This window comes from Heterocephalus glaber, unplaced genomic scaffold, assembly GCF_053883595.1.
Source record: "Heterocephalus glaber isolate CG9 unplaced genomic scaffold, H.glaber_assembly_v1.0 deba00000470, whole genome shotgun sequence".
NCBI lineage: Eukaryota > Metazoa > Chordata > Mammalia > Rodentia > Bathyergidae > Heterocephalus > Heterocephalus glaber.
The window spans coordinates 262,484-281,192 of NW_028258145.1; the positions used below are offsets into that span (position 1 = coordinate 262,484).

The following is an 18,709-nucleotide window of genomic DNA, read 5'->3' on the forward strand; positions in this document are numbered from 1 at the left end:
AGTGAGACATCAGCTGAGGGGGCAACGTAGGATTATTTATTCTTCAGGGATTTGAGTGAGCTTGATCTTGGTGGGTCCTGTCAGGAAGGAAGAAAATTTAGGTTTGGCCAGAGGTAGATCGGGCTTTGGAGAGGAGATGGGTGAAGTAAAGCACTTTATCCTAGAAAGATGGAACCTGGGTGTTTTTTCTACAAGTTTGACTGCTGTGGTGGTGAGGGCAAGGTCTAGAGGGCCCTCCCATCTAGGCTGCAAGGTCCCTGTGGCGAGGGTTTTGAGGTAAACTTGATCTCCAGGAGCCACCTGGAGATGGCAGTGATGGGTGGGGTATGGGCTAGGCAGGAACTGATCAGCATGGGCCCTGAGGAAGTGTGGAAGAGAGTTGAGAGTAGGGAGATAGCCAGTTGGGGAACGGGTTCAGGAAGGTTGTTTAGGAGAAAGGGTCTCCTGTACATGACCTCAAATGGATTCTTGCGCGATGTGGCTCTTAGTCGAATGAGGGCTAGAGGGAGGAGCTCATTCCATGGAGCTTGGAGCTCCAAGGTGTGTCTAGATTAGCCCATTTGCTTTCTCCACCTTACCAAAGGATTGGGGTCTGTATAGGATGTGTAATTTCCAGTCTATGTTAAGAGATTAGGCCACAGGTTGAGTAACGTGTGAAACAAAGATGAGCCCATTATCAGATTGTATAAAGCAAGGCAGCCCAAAGAGGGGAATGATTTCTGAGAGAAGGATGTGTGCAACTGGAGTAGCACCCTCTGATGTGTGGGGAAGGCCTCAACCCAACCTGAAAAGGTATCTATCAGTGTAAGGAGATAGCATGTCTTTTTGTTCTGGGGGCATATGTGTGTAATCAATCTGCCAGTTTTCTCCTGGGAGGTGGCCATGTGCCTGGTGAGTGGGAAAGCCATTTGGGTGGAGTCCACCCTGTGGAGAGGTGACAGAACAGATAGAGCATGCACAGGTTATTTGTTGGACATAGGTAGTTAGGGAGGGGTGATATAAAGAGGATCGAATAAGATGGAGAAGGGGTATGTGGCCAATGTGTAGAGTATTATGTATGTCAGTCACAATGGCAATAGCCTGTGAATCAGGGAGAACATGTCAACCCTTGTAAAGAAGCCAGTATCCTGATTGAGACGCACCTTGTTGGAGTCATTTTTATTTTTCTTGTGGGCCATACTGGGGAGTTATGGGTGGGATAGCCAATAATTGAGTGGCCAGGAATGTTTGCAGGGCAGCCCTTTTTGCCTCCATGTCGGCTTTGTTGTTGCCTAAAGCAACAGGGTCATTAGAGGATTGATGTCCCTTGCAGTGGATAACTCCTACCTGTGTGGGGAGTTGGGCCGCTTCTAGAAGTCTTAAGATGAGTGGACTATTTGTGATGGGAGACCCCTTGGTGGACAAGAATCCCCTCTCTTGCCAAATAGCTGAGCGGGAATGAAGAATGTGAAAAGCATATTTAGAGTCTGTGTAGATGTTGGCTGTTTTAGAAGCTGCTAGGGTTAGAACTTGAGTAAGGGCGATGAGCTCTGCCTTTTGGGAGGTCATCCCCAGGGGAAGGGGTCCTGCATCTATTATTTTATTAGAGGACACAATAGAATAGCCTGCCCATCTGGGCCCTGAGGTGGGAACAAAGGACCTGCCATCTATGAACCAGGTATATAGTCAGGGTTTAGAATGGGAGTGGACGAGATGTGAGGAAGTGTGGGAAAGAGATGATTGAGAGTCTCTGTGCAGGGTGAGTGAGGTCATGTTTAGGTCAGGGAGTAAGGAAGCTGGATTTAGTGGTGGGCAGGATTGTAGAGGTGTGGGTTTTCTATGAATGTGGCGTGGAGTAGTTGGAGATGGGAGGAAGAGAGATTGGGAGAGCTCTATGTGTTAGAAGATCTTGTAGGTGGTGGGGGGACCTAATAGTTGTGGGTTGGCCAAAGGTAAGCTTGGCACTTTCTTGGGCCAGGAGGGCAGCAGCTGCCAATGCCTATAGGCAAGGGGGCCAGCCCCTGACTGTTGGGTCAAGCTGTTTGGAGAGATAGGCTACCAGTGCAAAGGAGGTCCCTTTGTTTTGTCTTAGGACTCCCAAGGCAATCCCCCTTTTGGACACGTAGAGGATGAAGGGAAAGCCTAGATCAGGAAAGGGTAGGGCAGGAGCAGAGAGAAGGGCAGTCTTGAAGGCTTTAAAAGAGGGATGAACATCTAATGGGTCTAGAGGATCTAAGGAGTTTTCCTTTGTCAACTCATACAGTGGTTTAGCCAAGAGCCCAAAGTTAGGAATCCAAAGGCGGAGGTAGCAAGCACGGCTAAGGAACAAGAGGAACTCTTCTTATGAAACTGGAGTAGGAAGGGCCTCAATAAGTTTTTTCCTATCAAGGGTAATCTCAAGGTGTTGTGGAAAGAGAGAGACCCCAAGGTAGGTGACGAGGGTTGGGAAAGTTGGACCTTGTTGGGAGAGACTCTATATCTGTGTGTGGCCAGGAAGTTTAGGAGGAGAGCAGTGTGGGCCTGTGAGCCTTGTAGGGTGGAGCTGCAAAGGAGCAGATTGTCAACATATTGGAGCAAGGTAGAGGGTGAGAGGGTTAATTGAGAGAGATCAGAGGTGAGAGCTTGGCCAAAGAAGGGGCTGTCACAAAAGCCCTGGGGGAGGACAGTCCAAGTGTACTGTTGGGAGTGATGCATGTCTGGGTCTGTCCAAGTGAAGGCAAAGAGATCTTGGGAGTCAGGGTGAAGGGAAATGGTGAAAAAGGTGTCCTTAAGATCAATGACAGTGAAATGGGTTGTGTCAGAGGGGATACGGGAGAGAAGGGTATAGGGGTTGGGGACTACTGGATGTATAGGAAGAACAGCAGCATTGATGGTGCACAAGTCTTGAACAAGGCAGTAAGAGCCATTGGGTTTGACTACAGGAAGGATGGGAGTGTTATAGGGTGAATGTGTGGGAGATGGAGGAAGCCCTTCTGGAGAAGGTCTTGGATGAAGGGCTTGAGTCCCTGTAAATGTTTAAGCACTATGGGATATTGGGACATGTTGGGGGAAAGGGAGGGGTCTTTAAAACAGATTTGGATTGGGGCATGATAGGTGGCAAGGTCCCAGACTTTGGGGTCAACCAAAGAAGGAGGCAGGGGGAGAGGAGAGGTCAGATGAGAGTCTGGGATGGCTTGTAATAGGAGTAAATTAGTGGGTGTAGAGGAAGCTGGGTAGAGAGTGATGGCAGCCTTAAATTTACTTAAAATATCTCATCTGAGGAGAGGCATAGGGCATGTTGCAAGGACCAGGAAGGATGGGTAAAGGAAGTGTTGTGGAGAGAGCAGGTCAAAGGGCCTGTCATAACTGGCCTAGTGGGAATTCCATCAATGCCCTACTATGAAGGTTTGTGAAGGAAATATCCTGAGAAGTGGGGTAAGACTGAATAAGTGCCCCCCGTATCCAGTAGGAACAAGATAGGCTTGTCAGACATGTGGATTGTTACCCTGGGCTCGAGATGGGTGATCTGCAGGGGGGCTGGCATGCCTAGGCACCGTCAATCCTCAGCAGGCAATCCTAGGAGCTCTGGCAAAGTAGGCCCTTGTGGGGTTGGGGAAAGAGTTGTCTCCCTCCCTCTTTGGAGAAGGGGGCAGTCGATCTTCCAGTGGCCTTCCTGCTTACATGCTGGGTAAGGGTCAGGGGGCGGTCCAGGATTTAGGCACTGTTTTGCCCAGTGGCTGGTCTGGTTGGTTTGGGGCCCCATCTTGAGTCATATAGGGTATCTGAAAGCATATGGTTATGTAGCCTTATCTCGGAGGGCCTTTTCCTGTTTTTCTAGTTCTTCTCGATTATTATATACTTTGAAGGCCAGGTTAAGGAGATCATGTTGACTAGCCTGGGGGCCTTCCTCAACCTTTTTAAGTTTTTTTCTAACATCTGGAGCAGATTGGGATATAAAGTGGGTATTGACAATAATTACCCCAGCTTGTGAAGTGGGGTCAATTTTGGTGTATTTCTGATGAGCCTCAGTAAGGTACGACAGAAATTGTGCCAGATTTTCTTGTGGGGTCTGGATTGTCTCCCTGATTTTATCAAAGTTAACTGACTTGTGGGCTGTCTTTTTTACTCCCTTGAGGCAGAGGATTATGTGATCTCTGCGACCTCAATATCTGCCTGACCTAACTGATAGCCCCATTGCAGGGCCTCCTAGGGAACATCCTGTGTTCCTACTGGTTTTGTGATGTCTGCAGCATGGAACTCATCAGGTGCTGCCTGGGCTTTCATCCAGACTCTTTCCTTATCCTTGGGAGGAAGGGTAGAGGTTACTAACATATAAATATCATGCCAGGTGAGATCATAGGACTCAAATAACAAAATCTTTGATGTAGGTATTGGGGTTAGAGGAGAAAGAACTGAGGTGCTTTTCAATTTGGGAGAGATCAGTAAGGGAAAAAGGAACATGAACTCTGACAATACCCTCAGTCCCTGCAACCTCCCAGAGAGGCATCTGTGAAGTGGGAGGGGCTGGAAGAGAGGAGTATTGGGAGTGGGTATGAGGTGGGGGGGACTGGGCAGTGAGAGCAGGTGGTCAGGTGGCTTTGGGCATGGCAAATGAGAATGTTGTGGGGAAGGAGCTGATAGCACCAAGGAAGAGGCAGAGGTGGGGTTGTAGGGTGGAGGTGGAGCAAGAGGGAAGTGAACTGCTGGGTCGAAGGCAGACATGTTGGGCTCTGGACAGGGATCAGGGGTCGTGGGTGATGCAGCATGAGCAAGGAGAATCTGAAAGGTGGCTCAAGATTAACAGAGCAAGGGGCCGGTACAAAGGTAGGAGAAAGCCTGCACATAGGGGACGTCAGACCATTTGCCATGGTATTGACAAAAGTTATAAAGATCCTGTAAAATGTTCGGGTTGAAGATTCCATTTTCTGGCCAGTGGGAATCATTGTTTAATTTATATTGGGGCCAAGCCCGATTGTAGTAAAAGATGAGGCATTTAGGCTTGAGATCACCTGTGAGCCCAAGAGTTTTGAGATTAGCTAACAAACATCCCAGTGGTGTTGACCGGGGAGGTTTGGATTGTGTGACTCCCATGTCAAGGGAGGACAAGATGTGTAGGATGAGTATCAGATTGTTGTAGAAATCTCAGAAAGAAATACACAGAGACACAGAATTTGGACAAAATAATAAAATTTCTTCTCACAAGTGGGCAGGAACACCAGAAACCAGTCTGGTCAGTATCCGCACTCCCTTTGTTCAGCATTTCCCTTTTTATATCCTTTTTAGCCATTATCTCATCCCTAGTGGTCTTTGATATGTAAATACAATTCCAGTTCCTATTTACAAGTCACAGACACAAGATAGGCCATTTACATTGTAAATTCACCCTGGCATGGTAACTTTGTTAGGTTAATGAAGTTACCTGTTAGAGTCAGATAATCCTCACCTTAAACAAGGAGTTACGGGAAAAGCAAATCTTAAAAGAACACATTACTTATTTTGCTTCTACAACTACCTTAATATTCAATCTATTAAGTTGTCTAAAACTTTTCTGTATCAAGATAGCTCCTGAGGAGAAGGGCAAAATGGAGGAGCATCCTCGTCCCCTTTGACTATCTCTGGAGAGAGAGAACAAGAGGAACCAGGCTGATAGAGTGTCCCCCAGGGGTGGCAGTCCTGGCCACAGGCTGAGGAGTCTGTCTGACCTAGTGCTAGGATTTTCTGAGAGAGAGGAACAGAGGACCTGAGAGAGAGGCCAATCTGAGTACTCACCCAGAGATTAGGGACCAGTGTGGATTCAGGATGTCAGCAATGGCAAATGTGAAGGCCCATGGTCAGGTGCTCATCCGGCAGGGTCTGGGAAGGATGGCTGGGAGGCCAATCAATTCCAACCAGCAGGGATCATTGTGAAATCCCGACTGCTACCTCCCTGGGTTTCGGCACCAGAATGAAAGAAAACGAGCTGAAACAGGAGCACCCAAGCAGGGCTTTATTGGGGAAGGAGCTGCAGGGCTGCCTTGAACAATGGCGATATAGCGAGACTAACTGGGGTGAGGTTTATATAGGGCAGTGCAGTGGGGAGAGTATTGTGAGAGTTGAGCAATGGGACCCCAGGTGATTGGAAGGGGAGGATCACATGGGTAGCAGGGTGGAGCAACAAGTTAGGTTTTGCTTCTCCAAGGGGGGTAGGTTTCACTTTTCCGAAGTGGCTCATTTCCAGAATCAGGAACCATTTTAGAAATGGAAGCCATTTTAGAATGTAGTACCATTGGGGCCATTTTGTCGGGTAGAGAACTCTATCAAGGACCTTGCACTTGCAAGGCAGGCACAGTGCCACTGAGCTAAAATCCCTGGCCCTAACCATAGCTTTCTTTTTCAGAAGCACATATTAATTATACAGAATAATATGTTTTACCATGACATTTAACATACTTTGATCATATTCTCCCCCCATTACGCCCTTCTACTTTCCCGTATCCCCTTCACTGATCTTCTTCTCTAATAGTTTCCTTTCTACTTTCTTGTTGTTGTTTCTTTTTTCTTTCTTTCTAGATTCCACAGATGAGAGAAACTTTGTGATGCTTGTCTTTCTGGATCTGGCTTATTTTGCTTTATATGATGATCTTCCGTTCTATCCATTTTTCTGCAAATGGCATGAATGACATGATTTCATTCTTTATGGCTGAATAATACACACACACACACACACACACACATATATCTTTACTCATTTGTATATATTCTTTACTCATTTCATCTCTTGATAGGCATGTGAGCTAATTCCGTAACTTGCCTGTTGTGAATTGTTCTTCAGTAAATATTGATATGTAGATATCTCTGTACTTTGCTGACTGATTCCTTCATATATATATCAAGGAATGGTATAGCAGGATCATATCACAGTTCTGGTTTTAGTTTTTTGAGGAACATCCATATTTCCATAGTGGCTTTACTAATTTACACTTCTACCAATAGTGTAGAATGGTTCTTTTTTCCTTGCATCCTTGCCAGCATTTATTGTTTTTTGTATTCTTTTTTTTTTTTTTCTTACGATTGGCACAGCAGAAGCAAAATCTTTATATGTAGATGAAATGATCATCTACAGAGAAAATACTAAGAAATCTCTAGGAGCCCCTAGAACTTGTACTTGAATTTAGCAGGATTAGAAAACACAAGGTATATATAAAAATTCAGGTCTGTGTATACTTGCTATAAATGAAGAACTGGATATTGAAATTTAAAAGTTATGTAGGAGTACAAAGGACCCAGAAAAGCCAAAAACAAAAACAAAAACAGTGTTGGAAGACGTTTAGCACCCAATTTTAAGTCTTCTTCTAAAGCTACAGTAATCAAGGCAGTGTTGGTGTAAGGCAAGACATATAGATCATTGGAATAAAACAGAGACTCTAGAATAGAACCACACATATATGGTCCACTGAGTTTTGAAAGATTGTTTAACATTAGCATTTTATAGAATATAAATTCAATTCAAGAGCCGAGGAAGAGATAGTGTCTTCAGCAAACGGCACTAGAACACCTGGTATCTGTATATAAGAAATTAACCTCAACCCTTTTTTTCCATACATGAAAATAACTTGAAGGGATCTATGAACCTAAATAAGCCTAAAAGTATAAACTTTAAGAAGAAATTATAAGGGAAAATATTTATGAATTTAGGGTAGGCAAGAACTACCTAGGATACAAAAAACATGATGTATAAAAGAAAAAAATTGATAAATGAGATTCCATCAAAATTTAGAACTTTAAATGACATCATTAAAATGAAAAGTAGTCCTTAAACAGACCAAATTTACAATACATATAACATATGAGCAGAATATATAAAGAATTCTTAGAGCTCATTAATAGACAACCCAATTAAAATGTAGACATAAGAAGATGATAAATAGCCAGTACAGCACAAGGAATAGTGTGCAACTCTAGAATCAGAAAAATACTAATTAGTACAATAATAAGATCGAATTATACACTCATTAGGGAGATGAAGTTAAAAGTTTTAAAAGCCTTGTCATGACTTTTTCTTTTTGTTGGATTCTCCCCCTTTGCGTTTAATTTGTCATACCCAATAGATTCATTCTGCTGGGCTTCCTGGGGTTGTGATGCTCATTGTCTTTTCCTAGGATATTGTATAAAATTTTTTGGAGTGCCAGTTTGGTATTCATGAAGTTCCTGAGGTGCTCTTTGTCATGAAAGTATCTCATTTCTCTATCAATTTTGAAAGATAGTTTTGCAGGGTACATCAGTCTGGGTTGGAGGCTGTTTTCCTTTAGGGCTTGAAATACATCACTCCAAGCTCTTCTTGCCTTGAGGGTTTGCATTGAGAAGTCTGCTGTGATTCTGATGAGCTTTCCTTTGTATGTGATTTGTTTCTTTTCTCTCACTGCTTGTAGAATTTTGTTCTTCTGTTGGATTTCTGGAATCCTAGCTATTATATGCCTATGTGTAGATTTTTTTTGATCAAGGCTAGCTGGAGTCCTATATGCCTCACTTATCTGTATGTCAAGTTCTTTTCCCCTCCTTGGGAAGTTTTCTGCCATCACTTCTGTGAACAGTTTTTTATGTCATCTGCACTCTCTCCTCTTTTTTCATTGACTCCAATCAGTCTTATGTTATTCTTCTTTGCATCGTCTAGCAGCTGCTGGATTGATTTCTCGTGTTCCCTTACAATTTTAAAGCAATTTTTCTTTTCCTGGTCACTAATTGCAATCTTATCTTCTATATGTGAAATTCTATCCTCATGTTGGTTCATTCTGCTGCGCAGACTTTCAATGGAGTTTTTAATCTCTTGGAAATCTGTTTGTATCTGTTTTATGGATTCCATTTGTTTCCTATGTTGGGATTCCATCCTGTTCCTCAGATCCTCTACTTTTTATCTGTGTCCTCTCTAGATTTATTAATCCTGTCTTGCACCATGAGCAAAATCCTTGCTGTTATCTGAGTATTTCTGATTTCATTTTTTCCAGATCCTCTTTTGTTGCCAGTTCAGAGAGTCCAGGTGGTTGAGTATCAGATTGTTCCATCTCATTTCCCTTTGGGGTTGCTGTAGGTGATCCAGAAGTCTGTTTTTGAGGCTTGTTTACATGTCCTCTCATTTCCACGGGAGGGGGTGCTTCTGGCACCCATGCGGCTCATCTTCTCTGCCCTAGGAGCTTGGGATGGCAGCGGGGTAGCTTCCTTCTGGGTGCTGGGACTGGCTGAGGTTCTCTGCCCTAGGAGCCTGGGATGGTGGTGGTGGGGCTTCCTTCCAGTTGCTGGGACCGGCTGAGCTTCTCTGATTTTTTGTATTCTTGATAACAGTCATTCTGAGTGAAGTGAGATGGAATCTCAATGTAGTTTATATTTGCATTTTTCTGATGGCTAAAAATGTTAAACTTTTTTTCATATAATTATTGACCATTTGTAATTTTCTTTTGAGAAGTGTCTGTTTAGTTTATTTGCCTATTTATTGAGTTACCTGTGCTTTTGGTGTTAAATATTTTGAGTTTTTTATATACTCTGGATATTAACCCTTTGTTGGAAGAATAGCCAGCCAATATTTTCTCTCATTTTGTAAGCTGGTAATTGTTTCATTTCCTGTTCAATATGCTATGATTTATATCTAGATGTCTCCCAAAGCCTCATGTGCTCATTGGTGGAACTTTTGGAAGGTGACTGGATCATGTGTGTGATACTAGATTAGTTCACTGTTTGGTTTAACATAGTTCAGAGTGTGGAGGATGGATTTACTGAAAAGAGAAGACCCATCCTGGATGTGGATGGCACCAACCAATAAGTTTGCAGCCTGGATGGAATGAAAAGGGAAGAAAAACGGAAGGATTGCTGCTTCCTGCCTGCCTTGTCAAAAGTTCTTTCTCCTCTGCCATGCCTCTTTGCCATGCCTCCCTGCCTTGGAGCCAGATGGACTAAAACCTCTATAAATCATGAGCCAAAATAAACCTCTCTTCCTTTAATATGTTTGTGTTGAGTATTTTGCCCCAGTATTGCAGATAGGTAACTTAATTAGATATCTTATAGGCAGTTAGACAGGGCCAGCCCATGAGGAGCCAACATGGAGGACAGTGAAGGAGCCAACATGGAGGACAATCAAGACACATTCACCTGAAGGCCAGAATTGTAAAAGGAGAGGAACTATTATATCCTTGTGCTTCCCCTGGGGATATATACCAGTGATTGATATTCTAAATAGGTATCAGTCCCCTGAGGGGAGAGCATGGTCTTAACCCAGCCTCTCCAGGAAATATCCCTGATCCACCCTTACTGAAAATCCTGGTATGCTGGCTCTGTGACTTACTCCCTCATTTGAACCCCCCTCATTTAATCAATATTACCTGTGTGACTATACTTGTAATCTTATGCTTGGTCATGGTTTTGCCCCACCTCATGCCCACCTTGTAATTTTCCATTGGGTCTTAACAGTTTTGTCCCACCTTGACCCCGCCTCACCTCATGGCTTTGTCCCATAAAACATCTTTGAGAGTTGGGTAAGTGGGCAACCCACTTTCCAGTCCCCCTTATGTCTCTCTTAGAAGCTTTCTTTCTCTCACTAAATCTTTCCTACTCTTAACCTCTGTTGTTCCTACAATTCATTCTTTGATTTTAGAGAACACGAACTCGCATTTTGGATATCTAGTAGGTTTGGAAGTTTCATCTCTTCCCCTTGTATCACCAGCAATGAGAAAATAACTAAGACACAACATTTCTTCATTTGATCCAATCCCATTTGCAGTCCTATTCAGGAATTTGTTGCCTATCTTGTTCATATTTTGACACGTTTTCCCCCAATAATTTCAAAACTGTAACTCTTACATTTAGGTCTTTAATTTATTTTGACTTTATTTTGTACAGGGGGAGAGATAGAGATGTAGTTTCAAATCTTCTATTTAAGGATATCCAGTTTCCCCAGCACCATTTGTTAAAGTGATTGTTTTTTCTCCAACATATATTGTTGGCATCTTTGTTGAGAATCAGAGGCTGTTGCTCTATGGATTTATTTCTGGATCCTCTATTCAATTCCTTTGGTCTGTTTTTATTTTTATTCTAATATTGTACCAGTTTTGTTACCATGGCTCTATAGGATATTTTTGAAATCGAGTGATGATGCTTCCAGTATTACTATCTTTTGCTTTGGCTATTCAGGAACTTTTTGTTTCCATGTATATTTTAAGATCCTTCTTTTCCTAGTGCTATAAAGAATGACATTGATATGTAGATGGAGATTGCATTGAATCTATAAATTTTGGTAGTATGACTAGTTTAATAAAATTGCTTCTCCCAATGCATGAACATAAGAGGTTATTTCTTCTTCTAGTATCTTCTTCAGTTTCTTTCTTCAGTGTTTTATAATTTTCATTGCAGGCACAGGTACATGGAGATGCCCCATGGTAGCCACACTTGCAGTCCAAAGTATCAACTTGCACCAGGAGTTTGAGCTTCTAAGTTCATGGCTGCTGCCAAGCTAGAGTTTAATGGATGGTAGAGGAAAAGGCATTAGGATAGAGTATCCATCCTTTCCAAAAGAGAGGTCAAGGGCTGGCGATTTAGCTCAGTGGTTCCACCACCTGCCTCTCAAGCTAAGGACCCGAGTTCAATCCCCAGTACCAAAAAAAAAAAAAAAGCCAAAACAAAAGAGAGGTCAAGGGCCAGGGATTTAGCTCAATGGCACCGTGTCTGCTTGCAAGCACAAGGTCCTGAGTTCGATCCCTGGTACTGGGGGAAAAAGAGAGAGAGAAAGGACAAAAGAGAGGTCAAGGCAGTCTTAAAGAGATGGGATTCTGTCATTAACAGTTGAATAGGCAACTATTACAGAAAAGCACCTTGAATTATCCCCAAGACCAAAGAAGGAAACTACCACATATGAGTATCACGAGTTTACAGATACAGCATCCAGCTGCAGTAGAAGTGATCTGTCAAATGAAGATAAGACACTAAATCCCAGAGAGATTATAGACCTGGCTCTAGGATAGCCAGATTTTATAAAATGAATATTTTATGCCTAGAAGATGGGGCCAGCGAAGGTAAATTGCTGTTAAAACTTTGGCTAGGACTTCTAAGAAATGTTTGAATTCCATTTTCTGTCTCTTTAGTGCCAAAGCCAGTTCTCCTAATGTTCACATAATGTTGCCTTCTTGCAAGCTTGTTTTTTGTTTGTTTGTTTGTTTTGTGGTACCAGGGATCGAACTCGGGACCTTGCACTTAGGAGGCAGACAGCAGAAACACTGAGCTAAATCCCCAGCCCACAAGCTTGTTTTTAGTAGGTAATAATATGACAACCAATGTATGGTAGAAAAATAACATTACCAAGTCTCCATGCTGGTGGCATTTTATGTCCTATCATGTTTTAGACAATTAAGACAGTTTCTCAACCTTAGCACCAGGTAATCTTTTGCTGTGGAGAGAACTTCTTGTGCATCCTGTGGGGGATATTTTGCAGCATTCCTGGGCTCTTCCTGCTGGATCACAGTAGCCCCGCCACCACCACCAAGCCCTGGTTTTAACAACTAAAAGGTGTTGTGAGAAGTCTCCTGAAAATCACTTCCAGTTGATAACCACTGACACATTATTATGAAAATTATGTCATTTTACAAATTTTAAAATATATAGTTCTCGAGTATTTAAAAGTTTTAATACTTTCAAAATAAATTTGTGACTTTTACCTCCATTAGTTCATGTTGCTTAGTCAAGGTTAGGTTTGGACAGACAGCCTCCCTAGAAAGCAGTTAAGTTCCTTTGACCACTTTGTATTCCATTTTGGTAACTACCACTGACATTTTAGAGGTACTGGGTGAAGTATATTTTAAATTTATACAGAAGTTGATGATGCTTACGTCCTTAATTCAGCCATATTAATTGAAATTCGTTGTGATATAACTCTTGGTTTTTCTTTACATTTCAATACTAAAAATTATATGGTTTTTATGGTGAATAGTATGGCATATGAATTATGTCTCATTAATGCTGGTATCTTATTTATTTATTTTTAATTTTTTTTAAGACAGGGTCTTGCTATATAGTTTGTGCTTAACAACCTACTTGTTAAATGACTGTTTGGACTATTAACCTGCTGCTTGGATTTATGAACCACTGCTCAGAATTACAACTGGCAATCAGTTAGGATGCAGGAATGTGAACAGCAGTGCTGCCTTAGGTGGCTTCTTCTACAGTGCAGTATTGTAAGTTTTGCTGCTTGTACAATACAGTACAGTACTGTAGTTTTATGTTCTATTATACATTACAGTACTGCATATAAGTTATTCAAATAAAGGCAAAGTTATCAAATTGAAGTTTCCTGACCATTTCTTTGTTGTGAATATAATAATGTACACACTATATACAATTCCTCATTTAGTAACCAATTCAATTAACAATCTAGTCACAGGAATGAAATAAGGAATGCCTGTATGTAATCCTGTCTTTGGCATGTAGGGTAATTTGACTCTCTCCTTTAATATTTGTAGCACTTTTATTTCTTTCTCTGGCCTGATTGCTCTGGCTAACATTTCCAGTACTATAATGAACAGGAGTGGTGAGGGTGGATACCCTTATCTTGTTCCTGCTTTTAGAGAAAATATGTTCAGTTTTTCCATTCAGTACAATGTTGTAGGAGGTAGATTTCTGGAGAGAAGTATTTGTCTGGTTGGTAGCTGGTGACTGTCCATTGTTCCCCAGGGTGGATAGAACCCTTCCCCAGTGAGGTGAGGCAATTGACCCTCAGCTGACGTTAGAGGGAAGGTATGAACAATACTAGGTGTGGTCATTTCCTAGCATCACAAAGTACCACAAACTGGGTGGCTCAAAACAACAGAAATGTATTCTCTGACCATCCTGGAGGCTGGAGGTCTGAGATAGGTGTCATCAGAGCCCTGCTCCCTCTGAGGGCTCTAGGGAAAGATCCTTTGCCACATCTTCCTAGTTTCTGGTGGTTCCTGAGTGTTCCTTGACTGAGTCAACATAATTACAATCTCTGCCCACATCTAGTACTGTGTCTCTGCTTTCTCTTAAGGACACCAGTCATGGAATTAAGGGCCCACTCTGATCCAGCATGACCTTATAACTGGTTACATCTGCAAAGACCCTATTTCCAAATAAGATCAGATTCATAGGTACTCAGATGTATTAGGACTTCAGCATATCTTGATGGGGACACAATTCAACCCTAACATGAGCATGCAGACAAGTTGCCTGCTATGGTGGAGCTGGGATTCTGGCAGGTTACATCTGTAAAAATACTTTTGGGCGCAGACAAGAACTCCATCTGAAACCTACTTTTAAATCAAAACCATGTTATCTCACATAACAAAAAGTCTAGGGCAGGAAAGATTCCAAGCATATTGCATCTGGAAACTCATCTCTATGTGCCTTGGCTCTGCTTTTTCCAGGAGGCTCCTCCTTCTATTAGCTTCCCTCACTGTCCAAACAAAGGTCTCCATCAGCAGCTGCAGTGATATACAGTATTTCCTCTTGTTAGTGGAAAAGAAGGGCTATGCCAATCGTGTAATAAGAAAGCACTTTTCTTGGCTCTTCCTGCAACAATCTCTGGACATCCAGCCATGGCTTCTCACCCTTGGAACCGGGGCAAGGGGAGGAGTTGGGGGTTAGGAGGTACACTGTCTTCTTCCCCTAGAGCACAGGCTGGAGTGAGGAGTGCATTAGCCCCAGCTGCCTTACCAAAGTACCACATACCTGGTGGAATAAATAACAAATTTGTTCTTTCACAGTTCTGTGGCCTAAAAGTCTGAGATCAAGGTATGAACAGGGCTGGTTTCTTCTGAGGCCTCTCCTTGGCTTGTAAATGGTTGCCTTCTCTTCTCTGTGTCTTTACGTGATCTTTCCTTCTATGTGATTGTGACCTAATCTCTTCTTTTTGGGACGCTAAGTATCCCAATGTTAGGGCCCATGCTAGTGACATCATTGTAATTAATTACTTCTTTAAAGAGCCTGTCTCCACACACAGACACATTCTGAGGTCCTGGGAGTTAAGACTTCCACAAATGAAATTGGTAGTGTGTGTGTTCAGCCTATTAGGAAGGAAGATGGTGGAAGGAGGGTGGTCTTTCAGAAGTGGAAAACAGAAATGAATCCTGGATGGGCAGCCAACAGAGTCCAGGATATGGGGAGAGATTTGTATATGATAATTTCAGGTAAGAAAAAGTGCTTTTAAAGAAAATAAAACAAGGTAAGGTAATTTAGATTAGAGGGGGTAAGCAGCATTGGCAAGGGTGGTTGCAGAGGCCTCTATGAAAAAGAATACCCCCCACCAAAAAGAATCAGGGTCAAGAACTGTGGAATAGGATGCTGTTATTTATCATGTCTATATATATTTTTTTGGTACCTGGGATTGAACTCAGGACCCTGCACTTGCAAGACAGGCAGCAGAACCATGAGCTAAATCCCCAGCTCTCATGTCTATATTTTTAAATGGAAGAGTAAAAGGAAAAAAATTACTTATTTGGGTGGAGGAAAGAGTGGAAAGGATTGGGCTAGAAGATAGATTTCTCTGAATAAACTTTATTTTGTTGATTTGACTTTGGAACTATGTAAATCATTTACTTAATTATAAAACAAAATTTAAATTATAATGAATTTCTAAAAATTTAGCAAAATAAAGTGAAGCTATCCTGATTATAGTTTGAGGAATGATCAGAGAGAGAGGAACTATTTCAAGCAATTTTGAAAAAGCAAGTTGACTGTATATTCCTAATGGCATAAACTTGAGGACAAAAAGAATTACATAACAAGCCAAGTGCAGGGTAGGCCTGTAATCCCACCACTCTGGGAGGCTGAGGCAGAGGCTCACAAGTTCAAGCTCAGCTTGGGCAATTTAGAATTTAGTAAGACTCTGTCTCAAAATAAAAATTAAAAAGGGCTCAAGATGTAGCTCAGTGTGAAGGCCCTGGGTTCAATTCACAGTGCTGGAAAAAACAACAGCAATGAAAGAAACAACTTTTTAGTAAAAATTTTTTACAGTAGTGTTGGCATTGTTATTTGGAGGATTTTTTTAAATGCATGATTATTTTGTTGATGTTGAGAGAATTGTCAGAATGAGAAAAAGGAAAGCAGATGCAGATCAATGAAGTTATGGTAAAAACCATAAAACCAAAAACTGTACTTATGAATTGAATTGGAAGAATCAACATAAAGTCATGTAATGCTTTATCTTTTTAAAAAAATAGTAATAAATTTATTTGCTAGTTGTATCCATGAAAGGCAAGAAACAATGACCTAACAACCAACCATCCCGGTGAGCACTCTAGTATGGAGATTTTTTTTTTTTTTTTGAGACAAGATTTCACTTTGTAGTTCAGGTCGGCCTTGAACTCATGGTGATCTTTCTGACTCACCCTCCCGAATGCTGGAATTACAGGCCTATACCACCACTCTTTGGGAGATCTTAATCTCCACCATTTCCTACTTTCCCTACTAGAAGGAACCAAAGATTCTTGGGAAGAAATGGCTGGACAGAATATACATAAGATGTGCTTGAAACACCTTGTCAGACAAAATAATTAGGAGACTAGCAAGACTAGTAGAGTCAGGTCCAAAGGAATGAGCCAATTTGAAGCAGCTTCCAGGGGTTAAAGATAGCAACAATAAGAACAACTGCAATGGCTGGAAACACACATCACATGTGTATCAACCCTGAGTCCTCAATGTACTCAAAAAAATAAAAAGCAACCCTCACTGGTCACCTTGGAAAGATGGATACCAAGGAAACACCTCATTTTTAAAACTGGAAAATAAAGAGAACCAGAGAAAACATTAATTTATCTTTCCTTTCTTATACAAACAAAATCTCAAGGTAGCCAAATAATTGGTGAAAGGACTTTTCTTTTTATAAAGTATAGCAGCTAATAAATGAAAAAACCCAATAGCTCTACAATGTTAATCACAACCACTAAAGAAATAATGGTTCTAAGACCAGGGATGTAGCTCAGCAGCACTGCACCTGCCCAGCAAGCCCAACGTCCTGAGTTTGATCCCCGCTACTGGAAAAAAAAAAAAAAAAGAAGTAATAGTTCTATGCAATAATCATCAGGGGCTAACAATACCAGGAAAGAGATACAACTAGATATTATTTGCCTCCTCCAGAGGGATCTATCACCACCAATAATGTGGTCTTGCCAAAATAAAGCTAACTTGAACCTAAGTAAATCTCTAGATATAACTACTGATTTATAAGAAATATAGAAGACAGAGGAACATGTTAACAAATACCAGAGATGCACTCAGGAATATCCAGACTGTGAGAATTTTTCCAGAGTAAACTACCCAATATTCCATCTCTAGTACGTTTCTAGGTTAGTCTACTTTACAGTGATGTGTGACAACCACTGCTTAAAACTGAGATTAAAAGAGACTTGCAAGGCCCTTCATCAGATTACAATGTATGGGCAAAATTCAAGCAGACAGACAAAAAAATCAAGTCAGGGAAATTTGAACAATGACTAAATACTTGAAAGTATTGATGAATCTTTTTTTTTTAGGTATGAATGTTATTGAGGTTATGTTTTTGTAAAAAGTCCTAGGAGACACATGCTGAAATCTTCACAGAGGAAATGATAGGATGTCCTGTATCTGTTTCAACACCATCATAAGGTGGGTGAGAACACATGAAAGATTGCTCGTATGTTATTGGCGAGGGTGGTGACTCGTGCAGGGGTTTCATTATACTATCTACTTTTCTACATGTCTGTGAATGTACATAATAAAATGTTTTAAAGCTCCTAATAATATGAAACCATATTTCCTGGAAAGAGTTATAAATTAATGCCTGACCCAGCACATACTGGAGCTATGAAAGGAAAAGATGTTAGCTTCCTTAGAAAAAAGCAAGGAGAGAGAGTACTGACATAGTGTGGATCTGAATGTTCTCCAAAGGGTCAGGCTTAAAGCCCCCGTCTCCAGCTTGGCACTATTGGGAGGTGGTGGGAATTTAAAGAGATGGGGCCTAATGGGAAGGTCTTAGGTCAAAGGGTGGTGCTCTCAAAGAGGACTGTGGGATCCTGATGTCTGTCTGTCACTGTCTCTCTCTCTCTCTCTCTCTCTCTCTCTCTCTCTCTCTCTCTCTCTCTCTCTCTCTCTGTCTCTCTCTCATTCCCAGCCATGAGGTAAACAGACTTTGCTCTGACACACTGGAGCCATGATATACTGTAGAGTCTGGACTCAGTCCAATTTTTTTTTTTTTTTTTTGGTACCAGGGATCGAACTCAGGATCTTGCGCTTGCAAGGCAGGCACTGGAACCAGTGAGCTAAGTTCCCAGCCCCTGAGCCATGATATACTCTCTTGCTAAGACCCAAAGAAATAGAGCCAATGGATCATGGACTGCAACGTTGCAAAGCTGGGAGCCAAAATAAACCTCTTCTCTTTATAAGTTGGTCATCTCAGGTATTTTGTTAGTAACAGACCACTGACTAACAGAAGTATAGATAACAAAATATAACCCAGAGGAGAAGGTCTCAGCTATGATCCATAAGAGGGGGTCCCAAGCAGTCAGGCATTTTTTTTTTTGGTGATATGGGGGCTGGGGTGTCAGTGTGTGATTTCACAAATGGGAAGTAGGTTTGATGATAACAGACCTTGGTGATGAAAGCTGTTGTCTTAGATTGGTCCAGTTTGGCATCAAAGTTATCACATATCAGCTCAGATGGGGCACCTATTCTATAGACCTCCAAACTACTCCCCACATGCTAGGAGATGAGAGGTTTGTCCCTCCCAGCCACCCCCATCCCAAGCAGG

At 41.8% G+C, this 18,709-nt stretch overlaps 1 protein-coding gene across 3 annotated transcripts in view; it reads left to right on the forward strand.

Moving 5' to 3' along the window:
• The window catches only part of Zc3h8 (zinc finger CCCH-type containing 8), a 61,976-nt gene extending 44,982 nt beyond the window's left edge, over positions 1 to 16,994 (forward strand). For 2 of the 3 annotated variants that reach the window (XM_021257965.2, XM_004844307.4), the window contains exon 9: positions 1 to 16,994. This exon is cut by the window's left edge and continues 13,282 nt beyond it. The gene's annotated coding sequence lies outside the window, so the exon portion shown is untranslated. The other variant, XM_087202559.1, reaches the window with a different exon arrangement.
• Positions 16,995 to 18,709: the final 1,715 nt, after the last annotated feature.